The following is an 11,208-nucleotide window of genomic DNA, read 5'->3' as shown; positions in this document are numbered from 1 at the left end:
ATTTACTGAACACAGGTGAGGATGTAAACTAGGATTTGGTGCATTATATGATCAGGCGACAAAACTTTTGTCTTGCCAAAATCTGACCATTCTGTGTCCATTAAATGATCAATATTTCTGCATTGATGCCAATTTATTTTCTTAACCTAAACCACATTTCGGAGGGTTTCAGCTTTCAAAAGAATAATTTATACAACCAATGGATGAATTTAACGTCAGGTTATAAGCTTTTATTTACATAACATGAAAAAGCGACATAACTTCTATCAGGGAGTGTAGTAGAGATGAGCAGATTTGACAAAATTCTAATCTGCCTGTTATTAGAGATTATTCTTGGCTATTTTATTGTCCCTTAATATGCTGTGGCTTTCTCCAAACCATAGAGAATATTAAACAAGAGATGCAAAAAAATAAAAAAATACTTATACTCACCTCACTATTCACCTCTCCATTGGTCATCGTTGTTCCCTGCCTGCTGTCTCGTCCTCTGTGCCAGGGCAGGTGCAGTGAGCTCCGGGGCCTGCTTGTGGCTGGAAGCCTCGGCCTAGAGTGAACACCGGGCCATAGATGCCATGCAATGTAGGTGTGGAAGACTGGACAGCAGGCACGGAGCAGCAGTGGTATGTTTTTTTTTAATCTTTTGATGGTCCTCTAGTGTCCAGGAAGATTGCTGCCTCTCCTGGCCATCATTTTGCTGAATTCATGGGGAGTGAATTAAAAATATCTGTATTATCCAGAATGTAGATCTTTGTAGAATTAGAGTAGAATTTAATTCCACTGAAAGAAATTCAGCCATCTTTTCTGATGCTCTTTGCAGTAAATCCTGATTCAGGTGTCTGTGAATTATGGACATCTGAATGAAGCTTTACACTGTCATAGCAGAGATCAGTCAGCGTTGAGAGCAAGGTCCCAAAGGTACTAAACATAAAGTAAAAAAAAATAAAGTAAAATTAAAATTCAAGCTACCCTCTTTCTCCCCCATTAAAGATGCAATCTTGTTAATTTTTTATTTCCTAAAACTGCGGAAAATTGTACAAAGTATAGTTTAATTGTATTTATATACGCACCAGCATTGCCAACCGTCCAAAAATTCCAGGACAGTCTATAAATATAGGGCCCTTTTTGACCTGTCTGTAAAAAAAATTTAAGGAGTTACATGTTTTTTTTGAAACTGAAGAAACTTGTACAGATTATTTTGACTGTAATTATCATCATACTACAGTTTACAATGAATGCAGATGATGTCTCCATATCAGAATTATGGGCTGTAGATATGTATCATTTATAATCATAATGAATTATTATGATTTTCCAATATGTCATTAAAAAATATTATCTGTCCTTGATTTTTTGATAAGCTGTCCAGAAAAAAATAAAAAGTCAAGTTGGCAACTCTGATTTACTCACTGATTGCTGCCTTCACCTGGTTCCCCGGCCGCTCCGGTCCTCTTCTCAGTCACATGATGGCAATTGTGATCAACCGGATCACACTGCAGTTTAAATGTGAGCTGAAGTTGCTAATACGATGTAAGCCTATGAAGCCTCATTTTGAGCCTCGTTCTGATTGATCCACAGACTTACCTTTTAATCACGATTTCCGACTCACACTTAGACCGCAATGTAATTCGGTAGGTGGAAAAGAGGACTAAACCAATGCTGTGAACCGTGTGGAGAGGGCAATCAGCAGGTATATCAAATGCACTCACACTATGCTGCATACAATTTTACACAGCTTTGGTAATAAAAAATAAAATAAATGCTTCTTTAAAAATAAATAAAAAATGTGAAAATATTTGATATCATCGCATCTGTAAAAGTCTATCAGAATTTAGAATTAATCAATCCTTACAGTAAATGCCATAAACAGGAAAATAGTCAAAATTCCTGAATTGTGTTTTTTCTTTTACCTCACCTCCTGAAAAATGCTCTAAAAAGAAATAAAAACTTTGTATGTACCTTAAAATAGTATCAATAAAAATGTCATTTCAAAACCCAAAAAACAAGCCCTGATATTATTATTATTTATCATTATAGCGCCATTTATTACATGGAGCTTTACATGTGAGGAGGGGGGTATACATAATAAAAAACAAGTACAGTAATCTTAAACAATACAAGACACGACTGGTACAGAAAAAGAGAGGATCCGTCCCACGAGGGCTTACAATCTACAAGGGATGGATGACGATACAGTAGGCGAGGGTAGAGCTGGTTGTGCAGTGGTTTGGTGGATTGGTGGTTACTGCAGGTTGTAGTCTTGTTGAAAGAGGTAGGTCTTCAGGTTCCTTTTGAAGGTTTCCATGGTAGGCGAGAGTCTGATATGTTGTGGGAGAGAGTTCCAGAGTAGGGGGGATGCGCAGGAGAAATCTTGTATGCAATTGTGGAAAGAGGGGACAAGAGGGGAGAAGAGAAGGAGATCTTGTGAGGATTGGAGGTTGCGTCAAGGTAAGTACCGGGAGAAGAGGTCACAGATGTATGGAGGACACAGGTTGTGGATGGTTTTGTATGTTATCGTTAGGGTTTTGAACTGGAGTCTTTGGGTAATGGGGAGCCAGTGCAGGGATTGACAGAGGGGAGAGGCTGGCGAATAGTGGGGGGACAGGTGGATTAGTCATACAGCAGAGTTTAGAATAGATTGGAGGGGTGCGAGAGTGTTAGAGGAGGGGAGGCGACAGATCAGGAGGGCATGGACTAGGGTTTTTGCAGATTCTTGGTTGAAGAATGTACAAATCTGGGAAATAATTTTGAGTTGAAGTCGGCAGGAAAAAGAAAGTGCTTGGATATGTAGTTTGAAGGAGAGATCAGGGTCAAGGACTACCCCGTGGCAGTGAGCTTGTGGGACTGGGGAGAGTGAGCAGCCGTTTACTTTAATGGATAGGTCCGTTGGGTGGGTCGAGTGAGATGGGGGAAAGATGGTGAATTTTGTTTTGTCCATATTAAGTTTTAGAAATCTATAGGAGAAAAAGGATGAAATAGCGGACAGACATTGTGGGTTTCTGGTTAGTATGGAGGTGATATCTGGTCCAGAGATGTAGATCTGTGTGTCATCAGTGTAGAGGTGATACTCAAAGCTGTGAAATTATATGAGCTGTTCCAGGCTGAAGGTGTAAATGTAGAAGAGTAGGGGCCCTAGGACTGACCTTTGCGGGACTCCAACAGATAGGGGACGAGGTGAGGAGATGGTGTGTGAGTGGGAGACACTGAATGTCCAGTCTGTTAGGTATGATGAGATCCAAGATAGTGCCATGTCTGTGATGCCAAGAGATGAGAGGGTCTGCGGGAATAGGGAATGGTCCACTGTGTCAAAGGCAGAGGACAGGTCCAGGTGGAGGAGGACAGAGTAGTATTGCTTGGCTTTGGCAGTTAATAAGTCATTGGTGACTTTAGTTAGGGCAGTTTCAGTGGAGTGATGAGGTCAGAAGCCAGATTGTAAGTGGTCGAAGAGGGAGCAGGAAGAGAGGTGGGAGGACTGTTCAAGATGGATGTGTTGTTCTAGTAGTTTTGAGGCATAGGGGAGAAGTGATATGGGGCGATAGCTAGATACAGAAGATGGATCAAGAGAGGGCTTTTTGAATCATGAGGGGAAAACACCAGTTATTGATAGGTTGAAGAGATGGGTTAAGGTTGGGATGAAGACTGTGGTGAGGTTTGGGATGAAGTGGAATGGGATTGGGTCAAGTGCACAGGTGGTGAGATGTGATCTTGAGAGTAGAGTGGAGAATCGATCTTCTGTAATGATGAAGTTGGTTTTGGAGGAGGAGGGCTGAGCAGTTAGGAGAAGGGGCTCTGAGGGTTGTAGATCAAAGCTTTCTCTGATGTTATCAATCTTCAGCTTAAATAATGAGGCAAAGTCTTCAGCTGAGATGAGTGGAGAGGGAGGAGGTGCTGGGGACGGAGGAGAGAATTGAAAGTCTTGAATAGATGTTTAGGGTTGTGAGACAGGGAGGATATGAGAGATGAGAAGTAGGTTTGTTTTGCTGCAGTAAATGTGGCCTTGAAAGTAGTGAGGGACTGTTTGAATGTGATGAAGTGCTCGTTGGAGAGGGATCTTTTCCATCTCCGCTCAGCAACTCTAGAAGCCAACCTCAGTTCTTTGGTCAGGCTGGTGTGCCAGGTTTGTCTGCTGATTTTGCGACTTTGGTGTGATATGATATATCCATATGATATGTTCATGAACAGAAGTATAATATGTAATGGGTCTTGGATAGAGTTGAGCGACTTTGGTCAGATCGGGTTTCATGAAACAAAATTTGTTTCAGATGAAACTGGTCCGACTAGGGCAAAAAAAGTCGGAGTTTCGTCCGAAACCCGACCCCAATGCAAGTCAATGGGGAATAAAAGTCGGCATTGAGTGGATGAATGTCATCCGCTCAATGCAGACTTTTATTTCCCATTGACTTGCATTGGGGTCGGGTTTCGGACGAAACTCTGACTTTTTTTGCCCTAGTCGGACCAGTTTCATCTGAAACAAATTTTGTTTCATGAAACCCGATCCGACCAAAGTCGCTCCACTCTAGTCTTGGAAGATGGTTCCACTAGCCAAATTTTTTTTTTCCAACTTTAAAAATAAAAAAATATTACAAGTTTGTTATTGCTGTAATCAAACTGTCCTGGTGAATCTGGTGACACTATCCACATCTCAGTATCACTTTGGAATCAACAGTAAAATGGCTCCTCATTACGATTCTAAACTTCATCCCCCTTATCCTTTTTCAAACATCCAGAAGGTGAGGAGTGCTCACATTTACTGCAGTCCTGTGAGCTAGCACTACGTTTTCATGATAAATGTCAGCATTTGCTCCCGCTACTGTTTACAAGTTGGAAATATCCAAACTTTTTAAATAATTTTTCATATTTTATACCCACCAAAATGAATATTTTTTGAAAAAATTAAAACAGTTCAACTTCGCCTTTTTTCAAGTGTTGAAAACACATTCTCTTTAAGATACATTTAAACTAAAAGGTTATCATAAATGAGTATTTTTAAGAATGCCCTTTCTTTATAATGTTTCAGCATAAAGACGACCAATGAATGAGCAAAATAATCGTTCATCAGGTGAAATGATCTTTTGCGCTACATCATCCTGTGCAAACAGAACTCATGCTGCCAAGAACGATGATCGCCTATAGCGATATAGTATGGATTGTTCACTGCGCATAGTTTACTGTGGTCTTCATGTGTTAACAGGCCATTAAATGACCTCCAATCAGTGCTACCACGTTATTTTACACGGATCAATCGGCAGAACGATACGAGCGCCGACTGGTAAACCTTTACCAATCTACTGAGGTTTAAATGCCTATTTACACAGGCAGACCAAAGCAAATGATGCACACTGAGCGATCTGTAATAGATTTCTCAATGCGCATAGGCTACCATGATTCTCGACAGCACAAGTCATGTTTGCACAGGACAATGCTCTGCTGGGAATTTAGATTTTTTGCGCTGTGAGAAAATCACATCTTTATCATCAGTCTGATTAAACCCTTCACGACCAATGACGCCACATAGACGTCATGAAAACTGGTACCAATCTGACCAGTGACGCCTATGTGGCATCATGACTTTAAAGCCCCCCTGTGCGTCGGGTGACCTAGGTCACTGAAAGGTCACCCGACCCGCAGATACAGGGGGCTTTGTACTTCACCACGGGGGGCGTGGCTTCGCCCCCACGTGGCTACGATCGCTCTGATTGGCTGTTAAAAGTGAAATAGCCAATCAAAGCGATAGTAATATTTCATCAATGAAAATTGATGAAATATTACAATCCAGCCATGTCCGACGATGCTGTAGCATCGGACATGGCTGGTGACACCAATCCAACCCCCCCCACGGTTAATGGGGGCGATCTGCCCCCCGCCACCGAATGACAGCGGCGATGTGCCGCCGCTGTCATCATCTGCCCCCCCACCTTCCCTCTGCTCCCCCGCCTTCCGAACCGCCCCCCCTTCCCACCCCCGATACTCACCGAGTGCCGCTATGGCTCACGGTGTCCCGCGGTTCCGGACCATGGGCGCCGCCATATTGGAAAATGGCGGGCACATAAGCAGTGCGCCCGCCGGCTGCAATTTCCTTTCATTCATTTTGATCACTGTGATAAACTCTCACAGTGATCAAAATAGAATGAAAAGTAAACAAACCCCCCGTTTATCACCCCCATAGGCAGGAACAACTAAAAAAATAAAGAAGTTATTTTTTTTTTTTTTTTCCATTAGGGTTAGGGTTTGGAAGAGGGTTAGGGTTAGGGTTGGAACGAGGGTTAGGGTTGGAAAGAGGGTTAGGGTTGGAAATAGGGTTAGGGTTGGAAATAGGGTAAGGTGTTGTGAGTTCATTTTCCCCTTCACCATTGAGGTCTGATGAACTCCCTCTTCTGGTGGAGGAGGGTAGTGAGGCTGATTGCCAGGCACCTGGGCAGGATGATGATGACTGGGTGACGGGAGTTACTGACTGGATATAAGGCAGCCGACGCCCTTCTGCCTTGCTGGTGATCTCTCTGAGGGATTCTAGGAGACCAGTCTGATTCCTGCTCCTCAAAAGCTAAGTTTTCTGCTCTACTTTTTGCATTTGTGTTTTGGTTTTGTTTTGCATTGTTTTCCTTGATTTCTGCCATTCCCTGCTGGGGTGAGCTGAATTCCTTTTTGCTCTGTCTTCAGAAAATACCTGAGTGCTGATATAGTCTTTTTGAGGCCTAGCATCTTCAGGGCTTTTTTCCCTATCAGCTGTTGGCTCTTGTTTTGATAGGGTTTTGGCGGATTACAGACAGCAGCTTTTCTATACTGTCCTGTCTGGTTAGCTTGGGCCCCATCATTTGCTCAGCCTATCTTTCTATCTGTGTGAGTGTTTTTTCATCTTGCTTCACCGTCATTATATGTTGGGGGCTGCCTATTGCTTTGGGGTCTGCTCTGGAGCAGTTTAGATTTCCCTTTCTGTCTTTAGGCTATGTAGTTCTCTGGCTGTGATCGAGGGGTCTAGGGCACCATAGGAACCCCACGGATACTGCTAGTTGTTGTTGATAGGTTCAGGGGTCTGCAATCCGATAGCTGCCAACTTCTCTGGTTTTCTGGACTTAGCTAGTATTTCTGTTTTTGCCTCCTAGGGTGACTCATTCATAACAGAATCACCAGCCATACCGCAGCTCCTAGGGTACTCAATAGCAGGAAAGATTTGTAAAAAAAAAAAAAAGAAAAAAAAAAGAAAGTGTGTATATTTTTTCCTCTATATCTCTGAGGCCGTAGGGGGAATTTTTTTTCTCTCAATGGAGATAAAGCAATTGTCTGATCATGTGGAGCAGCTCGCTGCAGAAGTGCGGAGAATTTCTGCCTACCTTGCTCATTCACATGCTGCTGAACCAAAGATCCCTACTCCTGATGTGTTTTTTGGGGATCGGTCTAAATGTTTGAATTTCAAAAATAATTGTAAATTATTTTTTGCCTTGAAGCCTAACTCGTCAGGGAGCTCCGTGCAGCAGGTTAAAATTGTCATCTCTTTGCTGCGTGGCGATCCCCAGGATTGGGCGTTTTCTTTGAAACCAGATGATCCTATTCTGACTAATGTGAACACATTTTTTCAAGTCTTGGGGTTGTTGTATGACGAACCTAACGCTATTGATCAGGCTGAAAAGACCCTGTTGGCATTGAGTCAGGGTCGAGATTCTGCAGAATTGTACTGTCAAAAATTCCGAAAGTGGGCGGTCCTTACTACCTGGAATGATAATGCCTTGGCAGCTCTCTTTCGGAAGGGTTTGTCAGAAGCCATAAAAGATACTATGGTGGGATTTCCTGTTCCCTCTGGTCTTGACGATTCTATGTCATTAGCCATTCAGGTTGATCGGCGTTTACTTGAACGCAGGATTGCACGAGAGGTGTTGCCACCTGTTGAACAAATGTCTGAACCTATGCAATGTGATAGAGTTTTGTCCAGGGAGCAACGTCAGGAGTTCAGAAGGCGTAATAAGCTGTGTTTTTTTTGTGGAGATGCCACGCATATTATTTCTGTCTGTCCTAAACGAGAGAGACGTTTTGCACACACGTTTTCTGTGGGTGGTGTTCAACCTAAGTTTCTTCTGGCAATTACTTTGATCTGCTCCCTGTCCACATTTTCCGCCAAGGCGGAGCAGCCCTGAACCTAATGGACTTGGATTTTGCTAAACGTTGTGGATTTCCGATGACGCCTCTGCGGACGCCTATCCCTTTGAGGGGGATTGATGCTACTCCTTTGGTGAAAAATAAACCTCAGTTTTGGACCCAGGTGGTAATGCGGGTCGCCCCAGACCATCAAGAAAATTGCAGATTTTTGGTGTTGCATAATTTGCATGATACCATTGTTCTGGGGTATTCCTGGTTGCAAATTCATAATCCAGTTTTGGATTGGAAATCTGTGTCTGTGGTGAGTTGGGTTTGTCGGTGTGCCCTTAGTGAGGCTCCGTTTTTTTCCACCTCTCCTCAGTCGCATGATGTTCCTGACTATTTGGCGGATTTTTATGATGTATTTAGTGAGAATGAGTCTGCGTCTTTGCCTCCTCATAGGAGTTATGACTGTGCAATTGAACTGAGCCCGGGGTGTAAATTTCCCAAGGGTCGGCTCTTCAATTTATCTGTACCCGAGCACGAGGCTATGCGATCCTATATTAAGGAGGCGTTGGAGAAGGGTCATATTAGACCATCCTCTTCACCCTTAGATGCTGTTTTTTTTTTCGTGGCCAAAAAGGATGGTTCATTAAGGCCTTGTATTGATTATCGTGCCCTCAACAAAATTACTATTAAATATCAGTATCCGTTAGCCCTGATTTCGGATCTATTCTCCAGAGTTAAAGGTGCTTGCTGGTTTACCAAGCTTGACCTCAGGGGGGCGTATAATCTTATCCGCATTAAGCATGGGGATGAATGGAAGACGGCGTTTAATACTCTGGAGGGACATTTTGAGTACCTGGTGATGCCTTTTGGGCTCACTAATGCCCCTTCTGTCTTCCAGTGCTTCATGAACAATATTTTCCGAGACTTTGTGGATAAATTTTTGATTATCTATCTGGATGATATTTTGATCTTCTCCAAGGATTGGGATTCTCATGTGGAACATGTTCGGACTGTGTTCCGGATTTTGAGGGAGAATTCCCTGTATGTCAAAGGATCGAAATGCCTTTTTGGGGTACAGAGGATTTCGTTTTTGGGATTTATTTTGTCTCCGTCAACTATTGAAATGGATCCGGCCAAGGTACAGGCCATTTATGATTGGGTTCAGCCCACTTCTTTGAAGGCCCTCCAGAAGTTTTTGGGTTTTGCTAATTTTTATCGGAAATTTATAGCAAAATTTTCTAGTATTGCCAAGCCATTGACTGATCTGACTAAGAAGGGTGCTGATTAGAGTTGAGCGAAACGGGTCGAACAATTTCAAAAGTCGCCGACTTTTGGCAAAGTCGGGTTTCATGAAACGAAACCCGACCCTAGGATGAGGTCGGCCACGAGGTCGGCGACTTACGCGCCAAAGTCGCGTTTCAAAAGTTTGTTTAGCGCTCTTTTTCAGCCAATCAGGATCCACGGACACCGTGGGCAACGTGATGACATAGGCAGGGGTCACCACCATCTTTCAGAAGGGCATGCAAGTGATTGGCTTGCTTTGGTGGGCGTCACAGGGGTTATAAAAGGGCGTGCACGCCGACCGCCATCTTACTTCTGCCGATCTTAGCATAGGGAGAGGTTGCTGATTCTGTAGGGAGAGTGTTAGGCAGGGAAGAAGACAAAAAAACTGCTTCTGCTGCTAGCGATTTTGCCTGTGCAACACACCAGTCACTGTGTGTGCAGTGCAAGGGGAGGCTATATTGTGGTGGATCAGCGGTGTTGGTTGTTAGGCTGCCTTCTAAGGCTTCCTGACAGCTGCATTGCTGTTTCCCCACTGCTCTGCAAACTGCTTTTTTAAAAGCAATCCCAATTTTTTTTTTTGTCCTGCTAAGGTACTGAGCGTGCATTTATTCACACCATACAGCGGTGTACGCTCCTCACACAGTACCGTGTAACGGCTGTTATCACAGCCACAGTGAAGCTATCTGTGTGTCACTGTGGAAGGATAAGTGGAGGACTTGTTCCGTTCTTACAGACCTACACTCTAGGGAGATTCCTATTCTGCCCAATTCTACAATTCACTTTTTTCACACCTGTGCCATCGAGCCTGTGACATAGCGCTCTGATATTCAGTGGGCCTCACACAATCCAAAAGTGTCCAGTGTCCACAAGTGTCTGCAGAAATTCAAAATCTCCCTTATCCTGTAGTCACTTTTTTCACACCTGTGCCATCGAGCCTGTGACATAGCGCTCTGATATTCAGTGGGCCTCACACAATCCAAAAGTGTCCAGTGTCCACAAGTGTCTGCAGAAATTCAAAATCTCCCTTATCCTGTAGTCACTTTTTTCACACCTGTGCCATCAAGCCTGTGACATAGCGCTCTGATATTCAGTGGGCCTCACACAATCCAAAAGTGTCCAGTGTCCACAAGTGTCTGCAGAAATTCAAAATCTCCCTTATCCTGTAATCACTTTTTTCACACCTGTGCCATCGAGCCTGTGACATAGCGCTGTGATATTCAGTGGGCCTCACACAATCCAAGTGTCCAGTGTCCACAAGTGTCTGCAGAAATTCAAAATCTCCCTTATCCTGTAGTCACTTTTTTCACACCTGTGCCATCGAGCCTGTGACATAGCGCTCTGATATTCAGTGGGCCTCACACAATCCAAAAGTGTCCAGTGTCCACAAGTGTCTGCAGAAATTCAAAATCTCCCTTATCCTGTAATCACTTTTTTCACACCTGTGCCATCGAGCCTGTGACATAGCGCTCTGATATTCAGTGGGCCTCACACAATCCAAAAGTGTCCAGTTTCCACAAGTGTCTGCAGAAATTCAAAATCTCCCTTATCCTGTAGTCACTTTTTTCACACCTGTGCCATCGAGCCTGTGACATAGCGCTCTGATATTCAGTGGGCCTCACACAATCCAAGTGTCCAGTGTCCACAAGTGTCTGCAGAAAATCTAAATCTCCCCTGTCCTATAGACACCTTGTACCTTGTTTTACATTACTATATAGTTTGTTGGATTTTGTCTACATTTCTACCAAAAATGAGGAAGGCTGGTGGAAGAGGCCGTGGAATTGGGCGGGGGTTGGCAGCTGGTAATGATGGTGTTGGTGGTGGATCTGATGGTAGTGGCAAAAGCAAAATATG

The sequence above is a fragment of the Dendrobates tinctorius genome, unplaced genomic scaffold, assembly GCF_039654945.1.
Source record: "Dendrobates tinctorius isolate UK_male_01 unplaced genomic scaffold, ASM3965494v1 ptg000022l, whole genome shotgun sequence".
NCBI classification, from domain to species: domain Eukaryota; kingdom Metazoa; phylum Chordata; class Amphibia; order Anura; family Dendrobatidae; genus Dendrobates; species Dendrobates tinctorius.
The sequence above is the reverse complement of the archived record's forward strand: the minus strand, read 5'-3'. Positions refer to the sequence as shown.